The sequence below is a fragment of the Microtus pennsylvanicus genome, chromosome 15 (genome assembly GCF_037038515.1).
Source record: "Microtus pennsylvanicus isolate mMicPen1 chromosome 15, mMicPen1.hap1, whole genome shotgun sequence".
Taxonomy (NCBI): Eukaryota; Metazoa; Chordata; class Mammalia; order Rodentia; family Cricetidae; genus Microtus; species Microtus pennsylvanicus.
The window spans coordinates 40,058,632-40,079,242 of NC_134593.1; positions in this window are offsets into that span (position 1 = coordinate 40,058,632).

Below are 20,611 nucleotides of genomic sequence, written 5' to 3' on the forward strand. Positions count from 1 at the left end.
AAAAACTCTGGCTCATTCAGGAGATCAAGCATTTAAATGAGGTCTGTGGGCAGAGTGCTACAACTTGCTTAATGGCAACATAGACCTGTTGTATGCCTGAAAATGGAGCAATGTGCATGGCTCTCAGAGACAATGAACATGTCTCTGTCATTTTGGACTGGGTGGAGCCAAAAGGCAAAGCAGCCTTAGTTGATGCTTAGCATTTTAAGAAGTGCTCCTGAACAGACAAGGATTTCATATATACAATAGGACATATTCAGACATAAAAGACCTCTAAACGAGACAGTTTAAAATATGTACGTAGGCTTGACAGAGATGAAAAAGAGTAAAGAGACAGTAAATGTAATATACAAGAGTACAGACAATCATAGATTAAAGGAGCAAAGATTATAAAATAAATACTAAACGTGTATAAAAAGTAATAAAGTTAGAAAAATAAGCACAAAATGATGCAATACACACAGAGAGACTGGATTGTTTTATTTGAATTTTTTTGACTGTGAAGTAGCTAAGCACAGAGAACCCATTGTATGGGCTGCTAAGCTAAATCAGAATAGATGTTTTAAAGGCAACATGACTTCAGAATTTTGTCTAAGGATTTGTTGCTTTGGAAAAGAGGTTCTTCTTTTCTTTTCTTTTTCCACAGATGATGAAAACCTGTGGAATACTTCCAGACTATTGTGGTTTGATGGACCAAGATTCCCCAAAAAATTGCCACAAACACTTCTGTAAATTACTTAGCCCAACAAAAAGCATGAAGCATTTTAGAGAGAACTATGCCCAAATTCCCTAAATAATAGTTTATAAATATTTGTTTACATTTAACGGGGGATATGCTATAGATATTTGCATTGGTATGGATCTTGGTCTACTGGTAGAAATTTAAGATCAATTTTGTTATATATGTATTTCTGCTCTTAAGGTATTGTGATCATGCAGCTTCTTTAAAAATGTAATGTATAATTAAGAAATACAGATTAATAGATCTATAAGAGTCAAGTAGATATGTCAGTTAGGTTTTCTAGATGTACAGATATATATTTTAGATCGATAGTTAAAATCTGACCTTTAAAACACTAACAGAATATGTCATTTAAAATGTTTTAAAAACTTAGGACTTCTCATAACCATGAGACATATCTGCTGCTGGCAGCAAAATTTACTTCAAGAGAAAGATGGGCATTGAAGAGGCTCCTCATGTAGTTTGTTAGCCATTTGGGCAAGGAACTGCTATTGCCTGGATTGCTTGATTGTATGCTGTATGAGCTGGACATGCAGGACCCACAGAGAAATAACAGCTGAATTTGTCTAAACGTGAGATGGTCCTTCAGGGTTCCCGCTTCATGAAAGACCTGCCATACATGCTGCAGGTCACAGAAGATACCTGTTCTGTTATATGTAGTTTTACTATGTTAAAGTTAAAACCTTCCTTTTTATTTAAACAGAATAGGGAGAATTGTGTGTCAAGTCCTTCTCTCTATATGTTACTTTTATTGGTTAATGAATAAAGAAATTTGGCCAGTGATAAAGTAGAATAGAGCTAGGCAAAGAAAACTAAACTGAATGCTGGGAGAAAGAAAACAGGGTAAGAAGAAGCCACGTAGCCCTGCCAGAGACAGAGACACTGGACGGAAACTTGCCAGTAAGCCACAGCCATGTGGAGATAAACAGATGAATGGAAATGGGTTAAATTAATATGTAAGAGCTAGCCAATAAAAAGCTAGAGCTAATGGGCCAAGCAGTGATATAATTAATACGGCTTGTGTGTGGTTATTTTGGGAGTCTGTGTGGCTGGGAAATAAATAGGCAGCCTCCCCCAACACATAAGATTACTTTGTAAGCCAAGTCTTAATTCTTTCTTCTTCTCATATGTCATGTCCACATGTGTGCATGTTTGTGTGCTTCTCTGTGTAAGATTATATAAGAAAACATTGACTGATGCAGAATTAACACAGGATTCCAAGTCTGTACTTGTACATTGTATTTCTTTGAATATTTGATACATTCCAAACCTTGCTTAACAGCATATCCAAAAATTAATATTGAATGCTTCCTATGCATGAGCAAGTTGATGCAATAATCCAGCCATTATGAAGAAAGCAGTCATTTTTGCTTACATAGCCTTATTGACTCAGGAAGACACGTAGTTGTAATGATTGTTAAGTATTATAAGAGCGAAATTTAGCAAATGGACTAAAATAGAGATAGAAGTTGGGATCTGTAACTACCCCTAATTACTTCAGAATTACAGGGAAGAAATAAACACAAAATTATAGACTATAGTATAGAAAAAAGTCATTAAAATTAACCATAAGAAAGCTTGATGATCTTAAGATTTGATTAAAATCTAACCATGACATGAGGACTTATCAATTCAGATTCCATTCTAAGAAAGCAAATGTTGTGGGTAAAGCAGAAGTGCAGGAAAGAGAACACAGAATATAAGTGCCCTATATTATAAGTAAAGAGACAAGTAAAAAAAAAGTTCAGAGGAAAGCCCAAAATGTAAGCCATAAGGACCAAAGTGATTATAATAATGAGAAATTTATGTGGTCACAATGGAAAGAGTTAAATAATGAATGGAGAGTAAACTGTAGACAGTAATGAAAAGCTGGATAAATTTAGTTGTTAAGGTATATCTTAGAGAGGGTTTCTAATGCTGTGAAGAAAAACAATGACCACCACAGCTCTTATAAAGGAAAACATTCAACTGGAGCTACTTTAGCGTTTCAGGTTTATGCCATTATCATCATGGCGGGACATTGCTGCTTGCAGTCAGACAAAGTGCTGGGGAAAGAGCACAGAGTTCTATATCTCTTGATCCATGAGCAGCAGAAAGAGACTGTTTCACACTGAAGGTAGCTTGACCATAGGAAACCTCAAGGCCAACACCCACAGTGATACACTTCCTCCAGTCATATCTATTCCAACAAAGTTATACCTAATTACCACCTCCTATGGGAACAATTTTCATTCAAACCACCACAGAGGAATATTCTAGTTTCTCTCTATTGCTGAAATAACTACTGTGATTTAAATCAAGTTGAAAAGGAAAGGGTTTCTGTAACTGCCCATCTTTGAGTAATATCAGAGAAGGAGCTGAAGCAGGGCAGAAACTTGAACACAGTAATAAGTACAGTAAATAGAGATTTGAAAAAGAAACCAAGAAGGAATGCTTCTTACTAGCGTTCTTAGCTAACTTTCTTACACAGAGCCAGCCCACCTGCCTAGGGGTGGTGCTGCTCACAATGGTATAGATGTCCCACAAAAATCATGTATCAAGATAATTCTTCACAGGCATGACCTCAGACAAATCTGATGGAGGTAATTTTTAGAAGGAGGTTCTTTCTTCCAGGATGATGATAGTTGTGTCTAGTGGACAACCAATACTAGCTATCACAAGCAAATAAAATGGTAGCCTAAACTTAAATTTGGTAGATGAAATACTTAAATTTGGTAGCATGTATATTACAATATATGTATATGTATAATATGTGTCCTTACTGAATATATGGTAGCATGGGCCTGAGAGAGATAGTCCTGCCTGTCACTGTCTGGGGCAGGTGGAAGATCTGGCCCCACCCTTATGCTGGGCAGCATAGGAGAGTTGGCACCAAGGGCATGAGAGATAGTGAGCTGACCTCACTCCTTGCTCACTGAGGCACTTGGGAGATTTGCTCTGAACTTTGCTTAGGCAGAATAGTAGAGCTGGTCCTAGTGAAGTGGATGTTGGAGAGCCAGACCTAGGCTATGAAAGTGGGAAAACTGGTCCTGTCACTTTCTAGAAAAGTGCTGGAGAGCTGTTACTAGTGGCATGTGTGAAGGAGAGCTGAGATGATAACATAAGTGTAGGAGAGGTGGTTCATTGCCTTGCCAACTGCCACAGGCAGAAGAGCTGGTCCCATTCCTCACCTGCACAAAGCAAAAGAGCTGTTCTTGGTGGAAGAGATGCACGAGAGGGAGGCTGACCAACTTAGCTTCCACCTAGGCCTAGGTCCATGCTTTGAGTTGTCCTAATTCCAAAATCTACCACATTTATGATCTGCTGGAGGACATGAAGAGGCTGATCTTGCAGAACCAAAGCTGCAGGAACTCCATGACAAAAGGCAAAAACAGGCTATAAGAGAGAATAGCAATAATGGATCTGATGAATCAGAAAGTCATTGGCTATTCACATAAAGTTAAGGCCACTACTGTGCCAATGGACAGCTATGGTCTGGCTGATCATTTGAATAGCTTACAAGGTACATAGCTGCATTAAACCTGTTAATGGTTTCTCACTCCTAATACCCCAATTTTCTACTTCTGATACTCCATGATGTATCAAGTGGAGATAAATCTAACAGGTTACCAGCAATTTGATTTTTCTATACCCACACACATGAGAAAGTTTCACCTGACAATACATGGCAGCATGGGAACCTATTATAGATTGCAGGTTGCAGTAAATGAAGCAGAGCTTGTTTTCTCATTTTACTGTTGATCTCTTTTCTCCAATTTTCTTTTTCCACTGCTGTCTTCCTGTTTTCATAATTTTCTTTCTTTTTATTTTCATGTTTAGCAATATTAGATGGTATAAGTTTTTGATATCACCTTATTGAAAATTAATGAAAATAATATTTAGCATCACAGAATTGATGACAGGAAAGTTGGACATAACACATTAACTTTCTTCTATTGGCAATACTTGAGAATGGAAAAAAAGCCAGTCAAAAGACCTTCTTTTGGAAACAAATCATTTTAAACCGTTTGAGATGCAAAAGAGCAGAAATGAAATATATTTCAAAAAAAACTTATATTAATAAGCTGGGTAAGTAATTTCCAAAATGTGTTAGGTCATATATGTTCATAGTAAAGAAAGTGTAGGGCCTGGCGGTGGTGGCGCACACCTATAATCCCAGTACTTGGGAGGCAGAGGCAGGCGGATCTCTGTGAGTTCGAGACCAGCCTGGTCTACAAGAGCTAGTTCCAGGACAGGCTCCAAAACCACAGAGAAACCCTGTCTAGAACAACCAAAAAAAAAAGAAAGAAAGAAAGAAAGTGTAAGGAAATTCTAGAATAAAAGTTTCTAGATAGTTGAATGTTTTCTACATTTGGTTTTAGAGCATCTGTATAATGGCAGAGCTACTCCATGCTTCAAGAAATCTGTTATTTGAGTGTGGAGTTTAGATTAATTTTAGTCACATTTGACAAGCATGTATCATTGTTAAAGGACTTTTATTTTTGCGTTGATGCTGTTGCTTTGCTTATTGCCTACAATCTGTTCCACCTTCTACCAGTTGTCATTAACTTCCTACTTCTACATGAAGTCTTTTCAGTTTTCTTAGACCAGTGGTTCTCAACCGTCTAATGCTGTGACCCTTCAATACAGTTACTTTTGTTGTATTGATCCCCAAGTATAAAATTATTTTCATTGCTACTTCATAACTTATTTTTGTTACAGTTATGAATTGTAGTGTCAATATCTGTGTGCTTTTCTATGGCCTTAGGATGACCCCTGTAAAAAGTTTGGTTGATTTCCTAAAAACCCTGACTTATATCCTCTTTCAATGCATATACAACTCTGGTCAGCCTGTCAAAAGACTATGAGCAATATTGCTTATGGAAAATTAGTTTCAATCACGCAGGAAGCTGTGGCACATTTGTCCCCTCAGCACCTTCTTAAAATAATGAAGAAATTTCCTTCCCCCCCCTTTCCACATATATATCTGTGTGATCTACTTCCTTCTATCTCTGCCTTCTGCACATATTTCTATCCATCTCTCTTTGTTGAAAATATACTTTTGTTTACCTTAACATTTAGATGTGTTTTTTAAAAAGGACGTCAACACCAACTGGTCAGCCATGAAATACACATACAAATAGCATAATACACAATAAGCAGGTTTTATTTATGTATTCAGTGATATATATGTACATATGCATACATGCAAGTACATAAAAATAATTACTCAAAAAAGAGACCATGAATTTGAAAGAAAGAGTGTTATATAGGAGGTTCAGAGGGAAGAAAAAGAAATAAAATTGATAAAATTATCATATAATCTTAAAACATAATATATAATAGATATTATACTTATATAAAGCAATATATATATATATATAAAATATTCATATATTTATCCAGATTGAAAGAGTCCTATTCAGTATCTACTTTTGTACTTTTCCTATAGTATATTCAATTTTTACTATAAATACATCTTGTCTTTGACTTATAAACTGTAACAATCATTGCTTTGTGCTGATATAATTTGTATAACATATGCAGAGATTTGGTTAAATGTTTAATGATTGAACCGATTTTACCTGATAAGTTCTGTATGATTTAGTGGAAGAAAAGAGTTTTCTCATTGCTTTTAAGGACTTTTGGGTGGAGAAGGGGGAGCAGGTTGCTGATTTCATGATAAATTTCAAAATTTTATTCTCAACATGAGAGATAAAAATGAATAATTTTCATAAATACTTTTCATTAGTAAATGATTGCAGAGTGCTTTTCAAGTACACAATACTATATTGCATGTTGTGAAATAATACTCAGGATAATTGAAGTGGCATTCAATTACCTAGGGCACTACAAAACAAAGTGATGTTGGAGGTTAAGACACCATCTTAATTCTCCATATTTCCTTTGAAACAGCATTTGAGTAATCAGCCATTTTATAGTTTTTAAACAGCACATACTTATACTTATCTATTTTATGCATATATAGCTGCTCATTAATTTACACTGTGAATAATCTATTCGGTTTAGAGCCACATAGAATTAAACTCCTTTCTTCAATAGTAAAAAACATTTTTATCATTCCTAGAATAAAAAAAAAAACAATATGCCAGTCAAATAGCTTTCTTCTACGAGTACTCAGTGCATTGAAATTAGATAAAATTTTATATTTATATTATTTTTATATTACACAGAACATGTTAATCTGAATTTACCTCAATAAATCAAAAGCTATTGTCAAAAATAAACAAATAATCCATACAGAGAGAACACTTTATTTTCTTGAAAAAATAACAAATAGAATAATTTTAGGACCTTACTATGTGAAAATTTTAGACTAAGAGAATAAATGTGCAATTATAGTTCTAAAATATTTTGAAAATTAAATTTCTCTGAATGAATTATATTTGCCTTGTACCACTGATATTCTCAATTTCACAAAGAAATAATTAATTTACTTTAAAAGGAGCATAAGTCTTGTATAAAAGATTTCAAAAATGCACTGCATTAGAAAATAAACCTATATTTTAATTGTTACTGAATAGAATAATATTACCAAATCTGATACTATACTTAACTCCTAACTTTCATAGATAAATTGATCAGAAAAAAAATCTTTGACTTAATACTTCATCAATGAAGAATGCTTTTCTGTTTTTACTATTATTTTATTTTTGTATCATTTTAAAGCAAATTATGTAATTACATTTTTTCCATTTCTTCCTACCATATAATCCCATATACTGCTCCCTGATTTCTGTCATGTTCAAGTCTCTTTTTTGCTCTCTCTGTCTCTGTCTCTGTCTCTGTCTCTCTCTCTCTCTCTCACACACACACACACACACACACACACACACACCATACACACTCACATCTACTTCCTAAATATAACCTATTCAGTCTATATAAGAATGCTTGTACATATGTTTAGAAGTCTCATCACTTGGAACTGTACAATCATTTAGTGTGATCTTCCTTGGCAAGGACCACCTCTCCTGCTCCCAGCTTTATTCAGGTGCCTATAGTACTTTCTGTAGTGGTGATTGAGGCTCCAAGAACTTTTTGGAATAGTCATTGTTTGGGAAATTCTAAAGTTGGAGGTCCCTGAGGTTATATTGTTTTCCTATACATAAGTTGTTATATTTTTCTCTACTTTGTGAATGGCATACATTTTAGTGAATTCTCTGTGTCATGATATTTGCTCAGTGTGTGTACCTCCAGAACTATATATAATAATTCAGACATATTTGTTTACATAGTTTCTTCAATCTACAGAGTACTAGATAAAGAAAACAAAAAGTAAAGGAGTAATGCATTTACCTGAATTTAAACTGATTTGGTTTAAATAGCAAATAATCTAAGGAAAAAAAAACTTGCCTAATGTTTTTTTTTCTCATGCAACTTGGAATATTTATCCATCTAATGCTGTTTTTATAAAAGTTAGACTTAAAATACAATTTTTTATCTGACAGGAGTTTCTTATAAAAAGCTTATTATTTTAACATCTCTCGTCTCCAAATTTAGCCAAAAAAATACACATTTAGTTTATTTAGAAATCAGTCTCTCATGCTTTCAGGACTCACAGTTACTTTTGAAAAACTGCACGTTTGACTGCTGAAAATAGTAGCAGTCTTCCTGTATAACTGACGTTTAAAAAATACTGTGTTCTTCTTCCTTCATAATTGTACTTTAATATTCATCGTGTCTCTTTATTGTTTGCCTCTCTGAATATCTGCTGTCACATTGTTGACTCACATTATGCTTCCATTGTCTGAATATTTAATGCTACTTATGCTTTGAGAGTATCTCTACCCTTTCTGTATATTTGATTAATGTATATGCTTAACACATGCCAGATATTTGTAGAGAAAGACTTTTACCATTATTGAAAGCGTTATCTGCTTTAGAAGAATTTATGGTGTCTCACTTTGTACATATTACTCCATGCTTACTTTCAAAATATGGTAAATTAAAAGTTTTTTCTCTTTACTCATTCTTAGAAACATGTTTCAACATATATATACTTTAGTGTCATGATTTAGTACATCAAAGCCAAAATATAGTTTTATCATCATACTTTTTATTACCTAAAATTTTCATATTTGTTGAAGAACTTTATAGGATTAATGCTATGTGCTGGAATACGATTGTTTTACATATAAAACTTTTATTTTATAAAGCATAGTCACTTACAAAACACTACGTTAATGAAAATCTAAGGCTTTATATAAAAGTGAACTAGTTTAGGAAATTAATGAAAGCATTTATTTTCTTAATGTTGATATATACATATTTTAATAGGTTGAAGGAATTGACTCATATGTCTAAATGGATAATAAGCTTGAAAATTTGTTCTCTAATAAGTTAAAGTAAGAACACATTTTTATGTCATGTACACCACTCAATTTATAATTATGGGGTAAGGTAAAATAAATTGCAAATCCATATATTCAGCTAATTTCTCATCAATGTAATATTTAACACTGATTTTATTAAAACTAACATTTAAAATATTTACTTGACAAATAAAAATGGAGTCCAAGATTTGATTGTGTAACATTTTCTAGGAACAACCTTTGAGGACTGAAATACAATGAACTATCTTAATATCCTTCACTTTGCCAAAAAGGCCTTCTACTTTTTTAAAGTTCATTGCATTTGTGAATTTATTTCATTTCAGAGGATACACGTACCACAGCATGCATGTGGACATCTTCGAAGAACTTGTAAGGATTGGTTTTATCATCCCACCAGGAAGGATGGAAGTAAAATTATTATGTTTGGTGGTAAATCCTTCGCTCACTGACCCATCTCATTAGCTCCCTTTATAAATAGTGACTGCTCTTTGGACTGGAGAGGGAGGGGGAGAGGAGTGGGAGGAAGGGGAGAAGGGTGGGAGGAGGGAGAGAAGGGTGGGAGGAGGGGGAGGAAAATGGGAGGCTGGGAGGAGGTGGAAACTTGTTATTTTTTTCTTCCTTTACTCATTAAAAAAAATAGTACGCTAATAATGGTTTCAAGTTACCATATCTGAAACATCAATACAAAGTAAATCTTATATTGAAGTTTTGTGAAGGTGAATATATTTCCCATCAGTTAATCCCAACTTCTAGTAAAAATTAACTTTTGCTGACATGTAGAATTCTAAAACTTTCAGCTTTTAGAAATATTCCAACTGTGTTGAACTATGCCGCAAATGACCATATTTAAAGACAGTAACACACTAAGTGTGACTGTCTTCTTTAAATATTTCCCAGAAACCTCTTCAGGTCCAGGAGCGAGTCCAGAAGCGAGTCCAGGACCTCTGAGGGAGTACTCCTGAGCCAGAGACCTCTGTGGTACCAGGCCCAAGCCTGGGACCTCTGCGGGAGTGGTCCCAGGCCAGGAACATCTGTGGAAACAGGCCTAAGCCAGTGATCTCCACTGAAGTAGGCCTGAGGGAGGGAACTCCACAGGATGAGGTACAAGGTAACCCCTGCTGAAGAAATAGGCCTGAACCAGAGACCTCTACAGGACCTGGCATGAATCACCAACTTCTGAGGAATCAGGCCTAAGCCAAAAACCTCCAGTAAAGCAAGCCTTAATCAGAAACCTTCACAGGACCAGGCCTGAACCAGAGTCCTCTGCCAGGTCAGTCCCAAGGCAGCAACCTCAGCTGAATATTTGCATTATATATGAATTACTAAACTTGATACTATTCTAGATACCAAAGGATACGATATTTAAAGATGGTTCAATTGTTATTCAATTCAAAACAACATTCTTAATGTAGAAAATAAAATTTAAAAATTAACTACTTAATTATTGTATTTTATTGGAGCTTATCATTATTTGAGTATATCAATAGTTTAGAAATATCATTTTTCTAAGACAATTCTGATTCATTAGGTGACCTCTACCAGGCACGGAAGAGAAGTAGTGAGACAGACTAGTCTTCATTCAAATGAATTAAAGACAGTAGGGTGAGACTGTGGAAAAGCATGGGGCATGGAGAGATTTTGAAAATGGTTCTTCTATTTTCCAAAAGACATTTCATTGGAAGTCTTCCAGCTCACCCCCAAAAGACATTCTTGGCTTGTAAATAGAGCAAATAATTGCTAGGAAAAAATAGATATATCTAATTTTTTAGGAATAAACTATTTAAAGTTGTATGTTTTACAAACAACAACAACAAAACAGAACAATTCCAAAAACGTGTGATTGGGAGCAAAACCATGATGAAGATTATTTCAGGTTGATTAATAAGAGAAAAATGTAAAACTGTCCCTTATTAATATCGTTTTATTTATTTATTTATTAAAGATTTCTGTCTCTTCCCCGCCACCGCTTCCCATTTTTCTCCCCCTCCCCCAATCAAGTCCCCCTCCCTCATCAGCCTGAAGAGCAATCAGGGTTCCCTGCCCTGTAGGAAGTCCAAGGACCACCCACTTCCATCCAGATCTAGTAAGGTGAACATCCAAACTGCCTAGGCTCCCACAAAGCCAGTACGTGCAGTAGGATCAAAAACCCATTGCTATTGTTCTTGAGTTCTCAGTAGTCCTCATTGTCTGCTGTGTTCAGCGAGTCCGGTTTTATCCCATGCTTATTCAGACCAGGCCAGCTGGCCTTGGTGAGTTCCCCATTGTCTCAGTGTGTGGGTGCACCCCTCGTGGTCCTGAGTTCCTTGCCCGTGCTCTCTCTCCTTCTGCTCCTGATTTGAACCTTGAGATTTCTGTCCAGTGCTCCAATGTGGGTCTCTGTCTCTGTCTCCTTTCATCGCCTGATGAAGGTTAATATTCAGGAGGATGCCTATATGTTTTTCTTTGGGTTCTCCTTCTTATTTAGCTTCTCTAGGATCACTAATTATAGGCTCAATGTCCTTTGTTTATGGCTAGAAACCAAATATGAGTGAGTACATCCCATGTTCCTCTTTTGGGTCTGGCTTACATCACTCAGGATAGTGTTTTCTATTTCCATCCATTTGCATGCAAACTTCAAGAAGTCGTTTCAAAAAAGAAAATGATATCCCTCAAATACAGTGATTTTGACACCCACAAATGACTTATGTTACAAGGCTTTTCCTTGAAAGTCCTAAAGAAACACCTATTCCTTCAGACAGACTAACAAAAGATCAAAAAATTTCATCCACTCAAGGCCAATTGGTGAACCAAGGATTGGTGTTATAAAGGAAGAAAAATGTGAGTTTCCTTACCGGAGCCTAAGCTATTTGAAACAGCTACAGCACTAAAATGTACCTTGTGAGCAGATGCAAAGACTCGCGACATCAGCACCTCTTCAGAGTCCTAACAGCCTTTATTTCTTCCCACAGAGTCTAGTGAATCACCTATTCAGTTCACATGAAGCTTGGAAATAAGTGCACGGTGCCGAGGATATCATAGGGACTGGTGACTAGAATCTAAGTGAGGGTTCTCTAGACAATATAAACAGCTTCATTGCTGTGTGGTGCATGAATACTGCTTTCTGTACTTCACTGCCATTATCAACTGCCAATGGAATCTGTGCTTTGCATCACCAATTGTGCTTCAGGATAAGTAGTAGTCATGTCTCACCCAAGCAAATAACTCCACTGCAATATCACAGTTATTGCTCTAGCTCTTACACAGACATGCATGCATAATTACTTTATGAGCAGAAGGCCATTATCCCATAGGAACAGACTCTCACTACCAGCATTCTGACTGGTTATGAGTCTAAACAGTAATTTGGGCCACTGTACAAAGAAGTCATTCTTAACAATGCCTTATTGCAGCAGTATTAAATGAGCTAGACATACAAATGTTTAGAGGGAAGTTATATGGGCACTTTACATCTGTTTGACAAAACAACAGCAGAAGCCTTTCTGCTAGAACTCACTTTCTATGTTGCAGGTTTTACTTTTGGATTGCAACACCCCGCATAAATTGAGTTCTGATCTGTCAAACTAACCTTTAACCAAATGGGAAACTAGTTTGTTTTACTATACTTGTAGGCACATCTTTATTGGTAAATCAATAGCCTAACACACAGAGTTCACATACAAGTAAGAATATTGCCAAAATTTCCCCCAAAGCAACTTACATTGGCTCTTTTAGTATTAATTATTGTTGCCAATGAGGAATGGCTTTGTGTCCTTCAACGTTAACATGTTGGGTATTCAGCAACAAAGAACAACCATCTAATTCTAGAATGCAGCTGACAGCCATAGCAATAGCTTGTATGGTGTGTGTGTGTGTGTGTGTGTGTGTGTGTGTGTGTGTGTGTGTGCGTGTCTATATTCACTAAATATCAAATGTCTCTCTGCAGTTGCCTCATCATAAATGTTGGGTGATAATGAATGAAAGATGCTCTACTAAAGAGTTACCACATCTCTAAAGCTCTACCTTCTACAGTCCAGCATCCTAAAAGTCATGTTCATCTGGGAACATGACAAGAAGGAATGTTGCCTAGAATTCCAGGAGAATATTTGATGAACATCCCACTTTGTTCTTCGAAAGACTTCTCTACTTTCATTAACATTATCACAAATACTACTATCTCTTATTTTCTTTCTACAACTACAGTCCAGGTTTTCTGGGGGTTATCATAGCAAATATACCTGATAATAGCCCATGGCTATAGAAAAATGCTACAATATTGCATTATATTGCATATAATAATTTATCTTTCTAATGCATATGCAAAAAATGAAAACATACTGGATATTCGATAAGCCAAAAGTAATTATTATCTTCTTCTAATAAAGACTAGCATTTTGCCTATCATTTTTCACAGAAAACTATCTCAGGAAGATCATATATATTTGGATACATGAAAGTTGTTTAACAGTGTTTCAAACTATTTTTCAATACTTAAAATATATGGATGGTTCACATTTTTTTTGTTTCTCATATCTGATCATCTTTTTTTTAGTTTTCCATATCCTTGATTTCATCATTCTATTAATTTTGTTTTAGCTTTATCTAAACATTAACAATAATAAATTACCAGAAAAGATTTCTATCAAACTTTTTAATTTTGATAAAGATACAACTTTGGAATTTATTTTTGTATTTTCTTTCTACTCATTTTTATAGTGATGGAAGCTGTTCACTTCATGCTAGGTAGCACTGACTAAAATTTAGTTATAGTGCTAAGAACTGAGGTTATCACGATCATTTATACACATTTTGCAGATGAGGTGATAAGATGGAGTACTTAAGAAATTTAATTTAGGTCACACGCTTTCACATGTTGAATGAGAGACTGGAAGGGAATGGAAGGGAATTTCTGGTCAGTTGCCTACCAAATTCATTACTTACCTGAGAACCTTGAGGCTCAACTAAAAACTTCACTGTCTTACTATAGTGAATTTCTCTGCAGAATCATTTTAACCATGATTTTCATGATTTTCATATCAGTAATTCTGTTGGATTTAAATCTGTGTTCTACATTGAATACTTGATTGTTTTTGTTCTGTTGAGAATAAAAATTCTGCTTCCTATGTTGTGGTCCTATGTTATTAAATATTTATCTGTTTCTACTGAAGTGTTGATGTTATTTCTGTTTCACTCTCTTCTCTAAATTTGTTTCCTTGAAACTGTCACCTTGACAGATGTTACCGAATAATTTGTTAAAGGAATACACTTTCAAAAATTTTTTATTACTTATACTGAACTCTTTTCTATCCCTCCATCCTTGTTTGGTGTCATCTTGAGGAGAATGCGCTATTCAGTTATACATAAGCATGTATAAAGCCTGACATGTCTTATTCTAGTCCCAAAGAAGTCTTAGCATAGCCTCTAACCCAGATGTTATTTTTCTCTGGGTCCATTCATAGGAAATAATAGTAAAATACTTGGTAAGTATATAAAATAATATTTAGAGTTTCATTTTGCAATAAGTGGGAAAACCTCCCTTTCTCCTTTTTATTTTATTTAATTTCTTTGATAATTTTCCACTTGATAATCCTATCTCATTGTTATCTTGTTTCATTTGGGAGCATTCTGTTGTCCTTTGTCGTGTTTGATCATCTACTTAAAATTCTAAGCCATTCAAATGCTGTTATAAGATATACTTACGTGTTATAGTTCTGGTACTTACCCTAAAATGGAATTGTCACATTCCATTATTATCATTTATATGCATAAATTCTCTAACACTGGAGTTGTAATTGTACTTTCAGCTACGTAGTAATTAATTGCAAAACCTAAACGAATGCTTGCTGTAGGAAGTCTTGCAGCTAGTGGTTACGTGCCCACTAGGGCTTGGCTTCTGATACTTTCTATGCCGATGTAGAGCATGCATCAGGCCTCTTTTCCGGCCTCTCTGTTCCAGTTGCAGGATTCTTTTTCTGATCTCCATTCAGACAGAGGATTCTGATTTGTGAGTCTACCCCTAAGTAAATAACCATCTATTTCTCAATTCTGAGCTAGTGTGAGATTTCTTTTAAACATCCATCCACATTTGGCGACCACATGGATTCTGACTCCACGCCTACCGGGTGGATGGCCTAAGGGCCTAGCCGATCCACAGCCCAAGTCTCCCCACCCTGCTGACTTGGCCTACTTTTACCTAAGTGTTTTTTTTTTTTTTTTGTAGAATCTCCGCCACAACAGTGTTTACTGCATGTGACAACTTGGAAATTTCTCAAGCACATGCCTGAACTGCTAGATTCCCTGGGTTTGCAGCTTCCAGTTTCTGCTCCCTGCCCCTGAGTTCTGGGTTTCTTGCTCATGCTAGTTCATAATTGAGAAATAGATGGTTATTTATTTAAATGCTTGAAGAAATAATTAATAATTTGTAATTTAGAGTTTATTTGATGCTTATACTTATAGGGCATTGATTGTATTCATTATTAATTTTATATCTATATTAGTTACCAAAACTACAGTGGTGGCAGAAACAATGCATTACCTTAAAATCATATGTGTCATTTAGGACAAATACAAGAGAGAGAGAGAGAGAGAGAGAGAGAGAGAGAGAGAGAGAGAGACAGAGAGACAGAGAGAGACAGAGAGAGAGACAGACAGACAGAGAGAGAGAGAGAGAGAGAGAGATCTCAGTCCTATGTGATGATGCATCTACATACAGCAGTTCTTGAAAACACTAACCTTGAACACTAGCAAAATTCTTTATATAATAATCCAAATAACTTAGGTCTGTATAATTACATTTATTTTTTTATAAATAATAAATGAATGTCACAAAGAAAATAACATGTGAGGGCTCAGCATTATATGGAATAATATATGCAAGAAATTGGGTATATGCTATAACTTAAAAAAGCTGGAAGGAATGCAACACACACTGTATCACAAATTTTGTATTTGCTGTAGTTTTACCCTTTCATATAATGAGGAGTCAAAGAAGAGTTAAGCAGGTGAACTTTAAGATCGGGGTGTTAGGACACTTCTCATTGCAATGATGAAATTATGTGATATAATCAGGTTTTGTGAAACAAATATTTGCTTTGGTTCACTATTTCAGATATTCCACACTACATTCATTAGGTATTTGAGCATATAAGATGACAAAACGCCATGGTGTGTAATGAATGACAAGAGCAAAGCTACACACCTAATAGTGACTGAGATCTATAATTATGGGAAATAAGTTACAGGTGTGAATTCCCAGTCAAGACCGTGCTCTTAATGACCTCATCCTTTTTAATCAGGTCTGATTTCTATGCCTTAGCTTCCTATGGAGCTATAATCAGTGAACAATCCATTACATACATGAGAATATGAACTTATAATATTTATAACAGAAGATGATAAAGAATCAAACATGTTCATAGGTGTCTAGAACATATAGGCAATTATCTGAGGAAACTCAGAATAAATATATCCTATAAAACAGGTGATGACAGTAAAACAGATGTTTCATGTACATTTTCAGGACTGACCATTTGGTATGGTATGCTTTTCACTAGTGAAGACCATTTTTGAGGGGTACAATAGAATTCTACAATAACCCAAAAGGGAGTATAACAAACATTTACTTATCTGAGGACAAATTCACAGAAAAAATAGTCATCTGTAGTCTTTGTGCTCTGGGAACTGGAACCAAATCCAGTAGCCAAGAAACCCACACACATTGTTTGTCCTTATTTATAATACATGAGACTATGCCCAAAGTGAGTTGGCATCTTAAAGCGTATTGGCTGAAGGAGTTCCCACAGCAACTCCCCCTTTTCTCTAAATAAGAGGATTCTATGCCTAATTCAAAACTATATACAATAAGAACAAATATCAAGTATTGTCCAGGGAAAAGAATAGGCAAAACATACATAAAAATTAGAATTACAAACAGTATGAAAAACATTAAACAAGAAACATATGCTAAATGTTTCAATAGTTATCCTATCCTAAGGAGTCTAAGACTTATAATAAAAATGACTTGGCTAAGCCATGAGAGGAAAGTCACTATGACTATCTAGTCTTCAAACCCTTCAAAGACCTGAGAAGGGAAATACTACTTGAGTAAGTAAGAAGTGCAATCAATCAATATCCAAAATATGTATGAAATGACGGAGGCAACTGGTTAACTGGGCAATCACCCAAAGTCTCATTTGCAACATTGGGGCAACTAACTTTAGCTAAGGCCTAGAGTAACTGACAGACCGTTTCTGAAGGGAGGAACATTTGGGAAACTATCTTACCCTGTCTTTGCAAGTTTTGGTAGTGGTTTTGCTTATATCCTACTTGTCCAGTCTGGACAACATGCATTTTGTCAGTGGCCAAGTCAGGGGCAGTTTTTTGCCCAAAGGCCAGTTTTGCCAAGAAGAAAACAAGCTCCAAGTGGAGTGTCTCCCATGGCCAAGATTATCTTGGGAATAGATCAGTGCTGGCAAGAACAATTGTGTCTCATGTTAACAGAATCCTCAGTTATTGAATGCCATATTATGCCGTTCTTTGAAGTGTTTGAAGATTACCTATCTACCTTAATCATATCTCTGTATATCTAGAAAATCAAACATGACTACAACATTTGATTATTACACATGACTATTAATCTGATTTCTAAACTATATATTACATTTTAATATAAACAAACAAAATGCCTCAAACTAGAACAAAAAATACATATACACAGTGTAGAAAATTGACCTTAAATTTGTTTTATTTTAAAGATTTTTTTTTATTAATTATGTATGCAGTATTTTGTCTGCATGTCTGCTGCTGGCCAGAAGAGGGCACCAGATCTTATTACAGATGGTTGTGAGCCACCATGTGGGTTACTGGGAATTGAACTCAGAACCTTTGGAAGAGCAGCCACTTCTCTTAACCTCTGAGCCATATCTCCAGCCCCGTAGATTTATATCAGTAGACCAAACCCTGTAAAGTACCAAGTAAAGAATTCACCTCTCCCTCTATGTATCATATCCCCCTTGTTTGTTTATTTATTTGTTCATTTATTTATTTATTTTAGAAATTGGCTGTTACTAATCACTTATAACTAACCCTTTTAAAATATAAGCAAATATTTATAAACACTCATTTTGGGAATTTGGGCATAGTTTTCTCCAAACTGCTTCCTGGTTTTTGTTGGGAAAAGTATTTTGGGGGGTTCATAGAGACATTTTGGGGCCTTGTTCCATCAAACCACATTAGCCTATAAGGAATCCACAGGTTCTCATCTCTGGAAAAAATGTAGAATTTCTTTCCCAAAGTAACATATACTTAGACTCAAATCGAAGTCAAGATATTTTTAAAATATATATATTGGTTTAGCTTATCAGCCCCCATAATCAAATGTCTCTCTGCAGTGAAAAATTTAAAGAAAACACAATAATATACAAATTTAGACTCTGTGTTTATTTCATCCTTTTATGGCTTATTTTTCTTTACCCCTTTAATCTTTTATATTCCATACTCTTTTATATCACTTTTACTGTATCTTGAAAAATTTTGTTTCATTTTTTTAAAACTATTTATTTCTTTTTATAAATGTCTATACTCTTTTTCTTCTCTCTCCGAAATCTACATACTTTTTAAACACACTGTCACTCATTTAGAAGTCTTTAATTTCTGAATCTGTCTTTATTGCATATCTGTAATCATTTTCTGACCAGCAGCACCCCTTAAAATGCCAAGCAGCATGGCTAGGACTAAGGATGATTTGACTCTTGGCTCCATCCAGACCAGCATGGTGGAGGTATGTTCACTACCAGCTTTGTGAGTCATACTTACTGCCCCAGCTCCAAGAACTCAGTTTGTCTATGTCACCATTAAGAAACTTGTAGCAGCCGGGCGGTGGTGGCGCACGCCTTTAATCCCAGCACTCGGGAGGCAGAGGCAGGCGGATCTCTGTGAGTTTGAGACCAGCCTGGTCTACAAGAGCTAGTTCCAGGACAGGCTCCAAAACCACAGAGAAACCCTGTCTTGAAAAACCAAAAAAAAAAAGAAAGAAAAAAAAAAAGAAACTTGTAGCACTCTGCTTACCAATACCATTTAAATGCTCCATAACAGGACTTCCCAAAAGAGCCAGAACAATACCGCGATGCCAGCACAAACCAGGAAGCTGGCTTTTAATAAGCTGTGTTGTTGCTTGCAGCCAGCAGCCAGAGCCTATCTGAAAAAACACGGCTACCAAGAAGCTGCGCTTGGTTCCCATTTTTGAGGATCTGGGTGCCCTCATTTTTTTTTCCTTAAACTCTTTGATGTCTTATGTGGATCCATGCCACAGAGGGTGAAAACCAATTTGTTGGCATACAAAAGAGTTCCACAGTAGTCTGAAATGGAGTATAACAAAGATTTATTTATCTAGGCATAAACTCACAGAAAAAGTAGCAATCTGCAGTCCTCTGCATGTGCTGGGAACTGGAACCAAATCCAGCATCCAAGAGGCCTGCGCATGCTTTTCATCTGTATTTTTAGTATATGAGACCACGCCTAAAGTGGGCCAGTATCTTAAAGCCTATTGGCTGAAGGAGTTCCCATAGCACTATTTCTCCCAGTTTCAGCATTCCCTGGTTGCCTTAGTTTCTTGTGTAGAACTGAGGCCTAGTGACCTTTTCTTCAACCACTTTTGTCTATTGGTGTCTCACTTAAGGTCATATTTGGGCAATCATATTGATGAGACTTTTTGGGTGTGACTTCTGACATTACTAGGAGACACAGTTACAAAGAACAGTCCCTGAAATTTGGGGTCTTAGAGTCTTTCTGCTCTCACTATATTCCCTGAGCCTTAGGCGTGAGACTGGTTTGTACATACATTGATATAAGTAACAATAAACAGACTATGCATGCAACAAAAATGAAGAAAGATGACAAGAATCTGATAGAGTTTAAGGAGTTTTATGTGAAGGGAATTAGAGGATAAAGAGAGAGGAAAAAGTTGAATCATAATATTAACAAAGTAATATATATATATCAAATCATTATTTATACAATAAGGTAAGTATTACCAAAAACAAGAAAAGTGAAATGATTTATTATATGGTGTCTAATCACAATAGAATAAAACTAGATATGAAGATCAACTGAAAATGTAAAAGTAAACATTCCCAAAGATCAAGGAACAAGCTGTTGAATGACAAATCCAATAATATAAATCAAACTTAAATTAAAATATTCCCAGGATCTAAGAAAAGTGAAGTCACAACATACTAGAACCTTTAGGATATAATGAAATCATGTTATGGAGAAGTTTAGAGCTATAAATGCCTGCATCAAAACTCAGAGAATCTCAATACCTAACTTAATGATTCACTTGAGTGAGCTAATGAAATGAGCAGAAAGTTCTCAACAGATGAGGCACAAATGTCCAATAATTATCTAAGAACATACTCACTATCCTTAGCAATCCCTGAAATGCAAATTAAAGCAACAGTGAGCTATCCCAGTTTAAATAACTATCATTAAGACAACAAGGAGAAATAAATGCTGGCAAGATTGCAGGGGAAAGAAACACTAACACACTGCTAGTGGGAAA